Source organism: Takifugu rubripes, chromosome 19 (assembly GCF_901000725.2).
Source record: "Takifugu rubripes chromosome 19, fTakRub1.2, whole genome shotgun sequence".
NCBI lineage: Eukaryota > Metazoa > Chordata > Actinopteri > Tetraodontiformes > Tetraodontidae > Takifugu > Takifugu rubripes.
Genome location: NC_042303.1, coordinates 1595002 through 1608939, shown reverse-complemented (window position 1 = coordinate 1608939; position 13938 = coordinate 1595002). Strand labels below are relative to the sequence as shown.

General features: G+C 41.9%; 1 protein-coding gene and 2 non-coding genes across 9 annotated transcripts in view; all 3 read right to left on the bottom strand.

Annotated features, from left to right (window-relative positions):
- LOC105418562 (WW domain-binding protein 11-like) overlaps nucleotides 1-13938 on the bottom strand; it is a 1118483-nt gene that overhangs the window by 105317 nt on the left and 999228 nt on the right. The window lies entirely within an intron of this gene.
- Nucleotides 1042-1160, bottom strand: LOC115247067 (5S ribosomal RNA). Its single transcript, XR_003886161.1, has one exon. It is a non-coding gene; the product is annotated as a 5S ribosomal RNA (ribosomal RNA).
- LOC115247059 (5S ribosomal RNA) lies at nucleotides 2214-2332 on the bottom strand. Its single transcript, XR_003886154.1, has one exon. It is a non-coding gene; the product is annotated as a 5S ribosomal RNA (ribosomal RNA).

The following is a 13938-nucleotide window of genomic DNA, read 5'->3' as shown; positions in this document are numbered from 1 at the left end:
CCAACAGCACTGGGATGATGGAGGAACAGTTCACAGAATCCAGACGTCAGCGTGCTCGGGTCGTACCTGGGAACAGCACAGGGAAAGGTCTGAGGACCACAAAACCTCTCAATCGTGGGAAATATGGAACCCTAATAAGGTTCTTGCTCCACAGCCATTGTACCGCAGAATTATGAAAAGTGCTCATTTTAATTTGAAATATCCCTTTAAATGCTGCCGAGAACTGAAGAGAAAGTGAACCCACCAGGAAGCGTGACAAAATGCTCATTTTATGAGCAACAATCTGAGACGCTTTGACCGCGTAGCCAAAGGTTTCGTGTGGATTAATTCCACATTAAGTGTCCCATCTACATCCCTCAATTATTTCTCCAAAAATAATCGCCGTGCTAGCGATGTTAGCATTAGCACACACACACACACACTCATAAAATATTAAATCTCAAACGATGTACAATAGTGCAACATTAAATCTCAATGTTAGAAGTACAGTGATCCCTCGTTTATCGCGGGAGTTGCGTTCCAAAAGTAACACGCGAAAAGTGAAATCCGCGAAGTAGCAACTTTATTTTTTTTAAATTATTTTACAATGCAATACTGAACAGTAGAATGAAACCAAACATCAAAACCTGTTTTAAAGACCAAACTTTGTTTAAAACAATAATTTTAATATAGTAATACTGTACAAGATTGGAAACATTGTCACTCGCGTATTTCCCAGTCCCAGCTGTGCCTCTGCGTCCTGACTCCGCTCCGCTGTAGCGTCTGTTTCTACTGGCGCAGGAGTCTTTCTCCGAGAGAAGAACATTGTTATAGGCAGTTGTTGGCGCTCTTTCTTTTTCTGGGCAAGAAGATTTTTAGAAACGGATATGCCACCTTCGATTATATTTGAGAACTGCAATGAACGACTCGCAAAAAAAATCCGCGAAGCAGCGAAAGATGAACCGCGATATAGCGAGGGATCACTGTACTTAAGAAGTGAATTACATCTGGCTGGATAATTATCAGGAACACTGGCGGCCTCTGCTGACCCAGAGTGCAAAACGCTTACGGCACCTGGTATTCCCAGGCGGTCTCCCATCCAAGTACTAACCAGGCCCGACCCTGCTTAGCTTCCGAGATCGGACGAGATCGGGCGTTCTCAGGGTGGTATGGCCGTAAGCGAGAGTAGGGGCAAGAAAATGGCCTTTTGAAGTTAAACCACTCAAACTTATTTTCTTGAAACATTTATTCTGGTGGAGGTTGTCCATTTTGCTTTGTCACCGTCCAAACCTCAATGTTGGAGCAGCCTCCAATCCATTCCCCCCAAAAAGAAAAGGCTATATAGCCTATGAGCGTCATATCATCAAATCTGCGTAGATCGGCTCTTGGATGAGAGGTGAAACGCCTTCAAAAAAATCAAACAAGATTCAACTCCGATAAATGAAATCAACTTAAAAGCAATGTGCCATGGCCGGGAATCGGTGCCATGGCCGGGAATCGATCCCGGGCCGGTGCGGGCCAGTTGACAATTGCTGTAACAGACAACCTGATTGAAACCTCCTGAAGACCCCAGAGGGAGAGTTCGAATCCAGCTTTGGGCATTATCAAAGAGAAGATATTTGATTGAAAAATTCAGGATCATAAAAATGTTTAAAGTGCATAGCAGTGTCTGTGAGGTTTATGAGCCACAAATGCTGCTCTTTTTAGGAGCACAGCCATCTATTAAACTGTAGTTTGTGTCATAGCATAGTTTTATTGACAAATTCTAAATTGCAAGTAGCAGATATGAACAGGGAAATGCTACGTTATCTGCTTATTCTGTTACAAATAATCTGATGAGATAGGTGTGGAGTTAATTCAGTTGGGGATAGACAGATGGAATATTAGTGTTGTTAGTATGATACTTGAGTTCTTTAGATATTGTTTTCAATTCAGGAATCTGCCGCCTTGAGTTGGCTTTTTTTGAAGACAGAAATGTTGACAATAGTGTGGCCCAAAGTGGGAAATTCAATTTATTTAAACACAAACACACACACACACACACACACACACACACACACACACACACACACACACACACACACACACACTCATAAAATATTAAATCTCAAACGATGTACAATAGTGCAACATTAAATCTCAATGTTAGAAGTACTTAAGAAGTGAATTACATCTGGCTGGATAATTATCAGGAACACTGGCGGCCTCTGCTGACCCAGTGGAAGAGTGCAAAAAGCTTACAGCACCTGGTATTCCCAGGCGGTCTCCCATCCAAGTACTAACCAGGCCCGACCCTGCTTAGCTTCCGAGATCGGACGAGATCGGGCGTTCTCAGGGTGGTATGGCCGTAAGCGAGAGCAGGGGCAAGAAAATGGCCTTTTGAAGTTAATACACTCAAACTTATTTTCTTGAAACATTTATTCTGGTGGAGGTTGTCCATTTTGCTTTGTCACGGTCCAAACCTCAATGTTGGAGCAGCCTCCAATCCATTTCCCCAAAAAAGAAAAGACTATATAGCCTTTAACTGCCATAAATATAATTTATGTTGTCATTTTATGTCTGTAGAATATTTTATTTAACATTGTTTATTTTTATGAATATTTAATTCCTTTATTTAACACATCATACAGGCGGAAGTGGTTTCTGTTCTTTGTTTAGTGACGGACCTTTAATGTGGTACTCCACTTCACGAACTTTTATTTGAGGTAATACTGCAAGAAGAGGAAGTTGCAGAAGACATTCTTTTTAAGACGTTTTTCTTTGCTCATGGTGGACTCATTCCCTCAGGGGTGCAGCCAGCGAGGTAATCTGTTTTTCTTATGTTGCGTCTGTACGTGTTGTATATGTGAAACCTGTTTAATTGTGTGTTGTACTAAACAGTTCGACGGTGGTGATGTCGTGCCAATAAATCATCTGTATCAAAAGAACTGTGGTCGTGCTTCTCTGACGGGAGTGATAGTCGAACTCGAGTCTGCTTCGACGGACCTGCTCGGGCCCAGCAAGGAGGCGCAGACGGCTCGTCAAGAAGGAAAAGCAGATGTTTAACAAGAAGACACATGTTCAACGGTTTTCCATGAATGTCCACAAGTCAGACACACAAGTTAAAATGCTCTGAAAAGGGACACAAGTCTGGAAAACCACAAGGGACTGTGAAGTTTAGTGACAGTGGTCATAAGTTTAATGAGCAATTAATGTCGTTTACGTTTGATGTCTTATTTGAGCACCTCATTCGTTAAAGGGGTAATCTGTACATTTTGAAAGGTTTGAAATAATTCATGAGCATTTAAGTTTAGTCCTTTAATGCTTGCTTTAAGGGTTAATTAGAAGCAAAATTATCTTTAAGTTTATTGACCTGAGTGCCTCAAGAACATGTTTAGGGCTAAACTGCTTATGTCAGACAAGCTAATGACATATAGTTAATTTCTAAGTAATTCATTTGTCAAAAGTAAAAACTGTCACTCTGAAGTAGCTTTCAAATGGCAGAACCAGAGCAGATAGATGAGCCTGATGATGCACAAGTAGTCCAGTTTGAAGAGCCTCGTAGAAGTGAAAGACCGCACATTAACAGAAAAAGGAAAAGAATTTCACAAGGAAAAGACTAAAGGGCTACTTCTACGCTTTGACAGCATTTATGACCGCTGGAAAGCTCTCAGCAAGGTTGCTAAAAGGTCTGTAATAAAAGAGGACCCTAGCAACATTCTAGAAGAACATATCAGCACTGTTCAAAGGGAGTTGTCAGAGCTGAATATTGTTTATGATGAATATCGGAGGTTTGACGGCCCAGAACATGAAATGCGCCGCAAGATGGATAAGTGTGTATCTGTCACAGGGATTGTGGTTCAGAATGCCCAATTTCAAATGCAAGGAACAGCAGAGAAGATTGTTTGGCCTGATGCTGGTTCTGTATTTGCGTCGTCTGTATCAAGCGGCTCACATTCAGCCTCTAAGTATTCTAAAGCTAATTCTGTTGTCTCTAATGTATCCTCAGCCAAAAGACAAGAAGCTGCAGCAGAATATGCAGCCACACAAGCTGTACTGAAGATTATGGCTGAACAAGAGGGTCACCAAGAGAAACTGCAAAGACTTGAGGTCGAGGACGAGCTGATAGCTGCAGACCAAGAAGCAGCTGCAGTATCTCGCCGTCTGCAAGCAGAAAAGGAAGAAACTGAACGCAAAATAGAGAGAGAGAGAAAAGAAGCTGCACTTTTAAAGCAACAAGAAGAAGAAAGTGCAGCAAGAAAAAGGTCAGTCAAAGACTTAAAAAGAGAACTTGGGCGTTTGGAGGAGCTGAAAAGACTGAACTCAGCCAGAGCAAAGCTTCAAGTTTATGATGAAGGTGAGATGCTACACAACACAGAACTATCTACAGATATGCAAGCAACCAGTCAGATGAATCCTGTGTATCAACACACACAAAGTGATTCAGCTCCGAGACATGTTGTTCAAGATAATTCAGGAGAGCTTGTCAAAGTTCTGGCTGAGGCCATATCAGCAAATAGGCTACCTATCCCAGAGCCTATCATCTTTAGCGGTGATCCACTCAAGTTTAACCACTGGAAGTCATCCTTCCATACACTGATTGAGAGGAAAAATATTCCCGCAGCAGAAAAAATCTTCTTCCTTCAGAAATATGTAGGAGGAGCTGCTAAAGAGGCTTTAGAAGGATATTTTTTGACTGATTCAGAAGACTCGTATCACGCAGCATGGGACTTGCTTAATGAACGATATGGTGAGCCCTTTGTAATTGCTAAAGCCCTCCGAGACAAACTACATGCTTGGTCAAAAATAGGCCCAAAGGAGAGTGCTGAACTGAGAAAGTTTGTGGATTTTTTACGTAGCTGTAAATCTACCATGACCCATAATGAGAGTTTAAATGTTCTTAATGATGGAATTGAGAATCAGAAACTTACTGCCAAGCTACCTGACTGGCTAAGTACCAGATGGAATCGGAAAGCTACTCAGTATCAGCTGGAACACAGAAGGTTCCCAAGCTTTGATTATTTTGTGACTTTCCTAAGCATGGAAGCTAGCATCGCATGTAACCCTATAACCTCTTACCATGCTTTACAGCAGAGTGAATCTGAGAGACTAAAAGTTAAGAACCAAACCACAGTTGTTTTCAAGAATAGAACTGTTGGTGCAAAGATCCTCACAACTAACACTAGTGAGAAGAGCATAGTCACATGTGTGTTTTGTCAGAAAACAGGACACAGCTTATATAAGTGCAGAAGATTCATTGAAAGGCCTGTATCTGACAGAGTAAAGTTTATTCAAGTCGAGAAATTGTGTTTTGGATGCTTAAGTCATGGCCATCAATCCAAGAGCTGCAGTAAGCGAATGGTGTGTGACATCTGCTCAAAACGTCACCCTACATGTCTTCATGAAGATCGCTTAAAACAAGAATCAAAGAAAGAAAATTCTGAAGCACAAAGTGTAACCAAAGAAATCACATCTAACAGAGTTGTACAAGACAGTAATAATACTCAGACTTCAACAATTATACCTGTTTATGTATCAACCTCAAGTGATTCAAGCAAGGAAGTTCTCGTCTATGCACTGCTTGATTCACAAAGTGACTCGTCATTCATTCTTGAGGATGTAGCAGTCGTTCTAGATGTGAATTCAGAGCAAGTTAAACTGAAACTCTCTACTATGACATCAAAGAAAACAGTAGTCACCTGTAAAAGACTGAAAGACCTACAAATAAGAGGGCTATTCTCCTCTAAGAAAATCACAGTGCCAACAACTTACACTCGTGAATTCATTCCTGCTAATCGCTCACACATTCCAACACCAGAGACTGCCAAGGCATGGCCTCACCTGATGCATCTTGCAGAGCACATTGCTCCACTAATGGAATGCGAGATTGGCCTCCTGATCGGTTACAACTGCCCACAAGCTCTGATGCCCAGAGAAGTTGTAATTGGGGAAGAGAACCAACCATTTGCTCAGAGAACTGATTTAGGTTGGAACATAGTGAGTTATGGTGAACAAAAAGAAAATGAGATTGATGCAATTGGTGTAAGTCACCGCATCATTGTAAGGCAGGTAATACCAGCACACAAACCAACAGTCAAGCTCAAGAGTGAAGTTCACTATGTTTGTAACACGCGCATCAAAGAAGTGGTTACTCCAGATGATGTAATCAAAGTGCTGGAATCAGACTTCAGTGAGCGAGTGGGAGAAGAAGCAGTCTTCTCTCAGGAAGATCTCCAGTTCTTGAACAAGCTGAAAGATGAAATCAAACATAAACCGGATGGTCATTATGAAATGCCCTTACCCTTTAAACAAGACAAGCCAGACTTACCCAATAACATGCCATGTGCTGTTCATCGTTTGAAGTGTCTAGAACGAAAGCTCAAGAGAGACAAACAATACTGCATGGATTACATTAACTTCATGCAAGACATCATCACATGTGGTGATGCAGAAAAGGTCCCAGAAGAAGAACTCAACAATCATCCAGCCTGGTATATTCCCCACCATGGGGTATACCACCCTCAAAAGCCTGGGAAAATTCGTGTAGTCTTCGATTGCTCAGCGAGGTTCCAGGACACATCATTGAATGATCACCTTACTGGACCAGATCTAACAAACAGCCTGGTGGGTGTCCTTTGCAGATTCCGTAAGGGCCCTGTTGCTGTTATTTGCGATGTGGAACGATTGTTTCATCAGTTCCATGTGAGACCTGAGGACCAAGACTACTTGAGGTTCTTATGGTGGGAGAATGGTGATCTTGAGTCTCCACCATCAGTTTTTCGGATGAGAGTTCCTCTCTTTGGGGCAGCCTCTTCACCTGGGTGTGCCAATTTTGGTCTGAAACATATAGCTCTTGAAGGTCAAGACCAGGTTAGTCAAGACACTGTGAAATTTGTTCAGCAGAATTTTTATGTGGATGATGGGCTTGTTAGTGTGATGTCTGACTCAGAGGCTATCCAGCTTGTCGAAGAAGCTAGGAAGCTTTGCAGTGTAGGCAAGTTGAGGCTACACAAGTTCATCTCCAACAGTGACAAAGTGTTAAAGTCGATACCCAAGGAAGAGTGTGCAGAAAGCGTGAAAAACCTGGATATGGCTTTGGGAGAGCCACTGATGGAACGTGCAGTCGGCGTGCAGTGGTGCGTCTTCTCTGATGATTTTCAGTTCAGAGTTACTGTCAAGGAACGCCCACTGACCAGAAGAGGAGTGTTATCCACTGTAGCTTCCATCTATGACCCATTAGGGTTTGTTGCACCATTCATCCTCCGTGGAAAACTGCTTTTACAACAAATGTGTCGAGACAAAGTTGACTGGGATGAGCCACTCCCTGAAGAGCTCAGATCACAGTGGGAGTTATGGCTACAAGATCTTCAGAATTTATCTAGTGTAAAAATTAGGAGATGTTACATTCCAGAAAGGTTCACAGATGTTGAGAAGTACGAACTCCATCACTTTTCCGACGCCAGCGTCACAGGTTATGGTGAGTGTAGTTATCTCAGAGCAGTTAGTGCTGAGGGAGAGGTTCATTGCTCGCTAGTGATGGCGAAAGCGCGTGTTGCTCCCACCAAAGTAACTACTATACCGCGCCTTGAGTTGTCTGCAGCGGTGGTAGCAGCAAAGATGAGTGTCATGCTCAGAAATGAGCTTGATGTAGATGGTCTTCAAGAATATTTCTGGACAGACTCCAAGGTCGTTCTTGGATATATAAACAATGATGCCAAAAGGTTTCAAGTGTTTGTCGCAAACAGAATCCAAAGAATTAAGTCCATCACTGATGCTGAGCAATGGCAGTATGTGAAATCTGAAGATAACCCGGCAGATCACGCTTCAAGGGGCCTGATGGCACATCAGCTTGTCAGTTCAAATTGGCTCACTGGCCCAGAATTTCTATGGAAACAGGACCTACCTGCAGGAAATATCAAGGTGGGAGAAATCCAAGATGATGATCCAGAGCTACGGAAAGTTCAGGTTCTAAACACAAACGCAAAGGAAGAGAAGACTTTGCTTGATTGTTTATCAAAGTTTTCTGACTGGAGAAGAGCTGTGAAAGCCATCGCCTGTCTTAAAAGATATGTACAGCAAAGAAAGGGTCTCAAAGCTAAGACTAATGAAACCACAAACATTGAAGAAAGACAGGAAGCGGAGCTTTTCATTATTAAACTGGTCCAAGAGGAAGCATTCAACTCTGAGATCAAAGGTATAAAGCAATGCAAGGAAGTAAGACCTAAGGATAAAACAAACAACTTACACAAGCTAAGTCCATTCTTGGATGAGCATGGTGTGCTCAGGGTAGGAGGACGTTTGACAAGGTCTAGTCTTCACCCACATGTCAAGCATCCTGTCATTTTGCCTAAGACAAGCCATGTATCTTCTTTACTCATCAAGCATTACCACCAAAAGGTGCATCATCAAGGAAGAGGCATAACTGTAAATGAACTAAGATCGAGTGGAATATGGATCATAGGCTGCAGTAGTGCAGTTGCCTCACACATCCACAAATGTATGATGTGCAGAAAGTACAGAAGAAACACACAAGATCCAAAGATGGCAGATTTGCCAGAAGACAGGATGGAAAGTACTCCCCCATTTACATATTGTGGCCTAGATTGCTTTGGACCATTCTACATGAAGGAAGCAAGAAAAGAACTCAAGAAATATGGTCTCCTTTTTACATGTATGTGTTCAAGAGCCGTACATATAGAAATGTTGGATGATCTTACCACAGATGCTTTCATCACACGCTGCGCACATTCATTGCAATCCGTGGGAATGTGAGACAGCTGAGATGTGATCAAGGCACAAACTTTGTAGGTGCGAAAAGAGAGTTCATGAATGCAATGAAAGATCTGAACCATGAACAAATGAAGGGATATGGATGTGAGTTCCTAATGAACACCCCATCATCAAGCCATATGGGAGGTGTATGGGAAAGACAAATAAAGACAATCAGAAGTGTTCTCACTGCAATCCTGGATGAATCTGCTAAAAGACTTGACTCTGCTTAATTTCGCACATTTCTGTATGAGGTGATGGCTGTTATAAACAGCAGACCTCTAACAATTGAACACTTAAATGATCCCACAAGTGTCGAACCTTTGACTCCCAACCACATTCTCATGATGAAGTCTAGCATAGTGTATCCCCCTCCTGGTCAATTTGTGAAGCAGGATCTGTATTTGCGTAAGAGGTGGCGACAGGTGCAGTTTCTGTCAAATGAGTTTTGGGTTAGGTGGAGGAAAGAATATCTCCTTAATCTTCAGCAGAGACAAATCTGGCAAACAGATAAGAGAGATACGAAGGTTGATGACATAGTTATCATTTGTGAGGACAGTTCTCCAAGAAATCAGTGGAAACTGGCAAGAGTGACAGAAGTGTATCCCAGTGCAGATGGAAAGGTTAGAAAAGTGAAACTGTTCGTCAGTGACTCAACCTTAGACAAACAAGGGAAGCGTACTACTAAGTCAGTGTATCTTGATCGGCCTGTGCAAAAGATTGTTGTATTGGTTGAAGCAGAATAAGTGTCATAGTTCACTTGTTACGTTAAATGTTACGTTAAAACGTAAGGTTGTAGCAAAGGTGTAAAGTGTGTATTGAAATCACAATAACTGTGATTTGGTGGGAGTTTAACTGCCATAAATATCATTTATGTTGTCATTTTATGTCTGTAGAATATTTTATTTAACATTGTTTATTTTTATGAATATTTAATTCCTTTATTTAACACATCATACAGGCGGAAGTGGTTTCTGTTCTTTGTTTAGTGACGGACCTTTAATGTGGTACTCCACTTCACGAACTTTTATTTGAGGTAATACTGCAAGAAGAGGAAGTTGCAGAAGACATTCTTTTTAAGACGTTTTTCTTTGCTCATGGTGGACTCATTCCCTCAGGGGTGCAGCCAGCGAGGTCATCTGTTTTTCTTATGTTGCGTCTGTACGTGTTGTATATGTGAAACCTGTTTAATTGTGTGTTGTACTAAACAGTTCGACGGTGGTGATGTCGTGCCAATAAATCATCTGTATCAAAAGAACTGTGGTCGTGCTTCTCTGACGGGAGTGATAGTCGAACTCGAGTCTGCTTCGAGGGACCTGCTCGGGCCCAGCAAGGAGGCGCAGACGGCTCGTCAAGAAGGAAAAGCAGATAAGCCGATGTTTAACAAGAAGACACATGTTCAACGGTTTTCCATGAATGTCCACAAGTCAGACACACAAGTTAAAATGCTCTGAAAAGGGACACAAGTCTGGAAAACCACAAGGGACTGTGAAGTTTAGTGACAGTGGTCATAAGTTTAATGAGCAATTAATGTCGTTTACGTTTGATGTCTTATTTGAGCACCTCATTCGTTAAAGGGGTAATCTGTACATTTTGAAAGGTTTGAAATAATTCATGAGCATTTAAGTTTAGTCCTTTAATGCTTGCTTTAAGGGTTAATTAGAAGCAAAATTATCTTTAAGTTTATTGACCTGAGTGCCTCAAGAACATGTTTAGGGCTAAACTGCTTATGTCAGACAAGCTAATGACATATAGTTAATTTCTAAGTAATTCATTTGTCAAAAGTAAAAACTTTCACTCTGAAGTAGCCTTCAAATGGCAGAACCAGAGCAGATAGATGAGCCTGATGATGCACAAGTAGTCCAGTTTGAAGAGCCTCGTAGAAGTGAAAGACCGCACATTAACAGAAAAAGGAAAAGAATTTCACAAGGAAAAGACTAAAGGGCTACTTCTACGCTTTGACAGCATTTATGACCGCTGGAAAGCTCTCAGCAAGGTTGCTAAAAGGTCTGTAATAAAAGAGGACCCTAGCAACATTCTAGAAGAACATATCAGCACTGTTCAAAGGGAGTTGTCAGAGCTGAATATTGTTTATGATGAATATCGGAGGATTGACGGCCCAGAACATGAAATGCGCCGCAAGATGGATAAGTGTGTATCTGTCACAGGGATTGTGGTTCAGGATGCCCAATTTCAAATGCAAGGAACAGCAGAGAAGATTGTTTGGCCTGATGCTGGTTCTGTATTTGCGTCGTCTGTATCAAGCGGCTCACATTCAGCCTCTAAGTATTCTAAAGCTAATTCTGTTGTCTCTAATGTATCCTCAGCCAAAAGACAAGAAGCTGCAGCAGAATATGCAGCCACACAAGCTGTACTGAAGATTATGGCTGAACAAGAGGGTCACCAAGAGAAACTGCAAAGACTTGAGGTCGAGGACAAGCTGATAGCTGCAGACCAAGAAGCAGCTGCAGTATCTCGCCGTCTACAAGCAGAAAAGGAAGAAACTGAACGCAAAATAGAAAGAGAGAGAAAAGAAGCTGCACTTTTAAAGCAACAAGAAGAAGAAAGTGCAGCAAGAAAAAGGTCAGTCAAAGACTTAAAAAGAGAACTTGGGCGTTTGGAGGAGCTGAAAAGACTGAACTCAGCCAGAGCAAAGCTTCAAGTTTATGAAGGTGAGATGCTACACAACACAGAACTATCTACAGATATGCAAGCAACCAATCAGATGAATCCTGTGTATCAACACACACAAAGTGATTCAGCTCCAAGACATGTTGTTCAAGATAATTCAGGAGAGCTTGTCAAAGTTCTGGCTGAGGCCATATCAGCAAATAGGCTACCTATCCCAGAGCCTATCATCTTTAGCGGTGATCCACTCAAGTTTAACCACTGGAAGTCATCCTTCCATACACTGATTGAGAGGAAAAATATTCCCGCAGCAGAAAAAATCTTCTTCCTTCAGAAATATGTAGGAGGAGCTGCTAAAGAGGCTTTAGAAGGATATTTTTTGACTGATTCAGAAGACTCGTATCACGCAGCATGGGACTTGCTTAATGAACGATATGGTGAGCCCTTTGTAATTGCTAAAGCCCTCCGAGACAAACTACATGCTTGGTCAAAAATAGGCCCAAAGGAGAGTGCTGAACTGAGAAAGTTTGTGGATTTTTTACGTAGCTGTAAATCTGCCATGACCCATAATGAGAGTTTAAATGTTCTTAATGATGGAATTGAGAATCAGAAACTTACTGCCAAGCTACCTGACTGGCTAAGTACCAGATGGAATCGGAAAGCTACTCAGTACCAGCTGGAACACAGAAGGTTCCCAAGCTTTGATTATTTTGTGACTTTCCTAAGCATGGAAGCTAGCATCGCATGTAACCCTATAACCTCTTACCATGCTTTACAGCAGAGTGAATTTGAGAGACTAAAAGTTAAGAACCAAACCACAGTTGTTTTCAAGAATAGAACTGTTGGTGCAAAGATCCTCACAACTAACACTAGTGAGAAGAGCATAGTCACATGTGTGTTTTGTCAGAAAACAGGACACAGCTTACATAAGTGCAGAAGATTCATTGAAAGGCCTGTTGCTGACAGAGTAAAGTTTATTCAAGTTGAGAAATTGTGTTTTGGATGCTAAAGTCATGGCCATCAATCCAAGAGCTGCAGTAAGCGAATGGTGTGTGACATCTGCTCAAAACATCACCCTACATGTCTTCATGAAGATCGCTTAAAACAAGAATCAAAGAAAGAAAATTCTGAAGCACAAAGTGTAACCAAAGAAATCACATCTAACAGAGTTGTACAAGACAGTAATAATACTCAGACTTCAACAATTATTCCTGTTTATGTATCAACCTCAAGTGATTCAAGCAAGGAAGTTCTCGTCTATGCACTGCTTGATTCACAAAGTGACTCGTCATTCATTCTTGAGGATGTGGCAGTTGTTCTAGATGTGAATTCAGAGCAAGTTAAACTGAAACTCTCTACTATGACATCAAAGAAAACAGTAGTCACCTGTAAAAGACTGAAAGACCTACAAATAAGAGGGCTATTCTCCTCTAAGAAAATCACAGTGCCAACAACTTACACTCGTGAATTCATTCCTGCTAATCGCTCACACATTCCAACACCAGAGACTGCCAAGGCATGGCCTCACCTGATGCATCTTGCAGAGCACATTGCTCCACTAATGGAATGCGAGATTGGCCTACTGATCGGTTACAACTGCCCACAAGCTCTGATGCCCAGAGAAGTTGTAACTGGGGAAGAGAACCAACCATTTGCTCAGAGAACTGATTTAGGTTGGAACATAGTGAGTTATGGTGAACAAAAAGAAAATGAGATTGATGCAATTGGTGTAAGTCACCGCATCATTGTAAGGCAGGTAATACCAGCACACAAACCAACAGTCAAGCTCAAGAGTGAAGTTCACTATGTTTGTAACACTCGCATCAAAGAAGTGGTTACTCCAGATGATGTAATCAAAGTGCTGGAATCAGACTTCAGTGAGCGAGTGGGAGAAGAAGCAGTCTTCTCTCAGGAAGATCTCCAGTTCTTGAACAAGCTGAAAGATGAAATCAAACATAAACAGGATGGTCATTATGAAATGCCCTTACCCTTTAAACAAGACAAGCCAGACTTACCCAATAACATGCCATGTGCTGTTCATCGTTTGAAGTGTCTAGAACGAAAGCTCAAGAGAGACAAATAATACTGCATGGATTACATCAACTTCATGCAAGACATCATCACATGTGGTGATGCAGAAAAGGTCCCAGAAGAAGAACTCAACAATCATCCAGCCTGGTATATTCCCCACCATGGGGTATACCACCCTCAAAAGCCTGGGAAAATTCGTGTAGTTTTCGATTGCTCAGCGAGGTTCCAGGACACATCATTGAATGATCACCTTACTGGACCAGATCTAACAAACAGCCTGGTGGGTGTCCTTTGCAGATTCCGTAAGGGCCCTGTTGCTGTTGTTTGCGATGTGGAACGATTGTTTCATCAGTTCCATGTGAGACCTGAGGACCAAGACTACTTGAGGTTCTTATGGTGGGAGAATGGTGATCTTGAGTCTCCACCATCAGTTTTGCGGATGAGAGTTCCTCTCTTTGGGGCAGCCTCTTCACCTGGGTGTGCCAATTTTGGTCTGAAACACATAGCTCTTGAAGGTCAAGACCAGGTTAGTCAAGACACTGTGAAATTTGT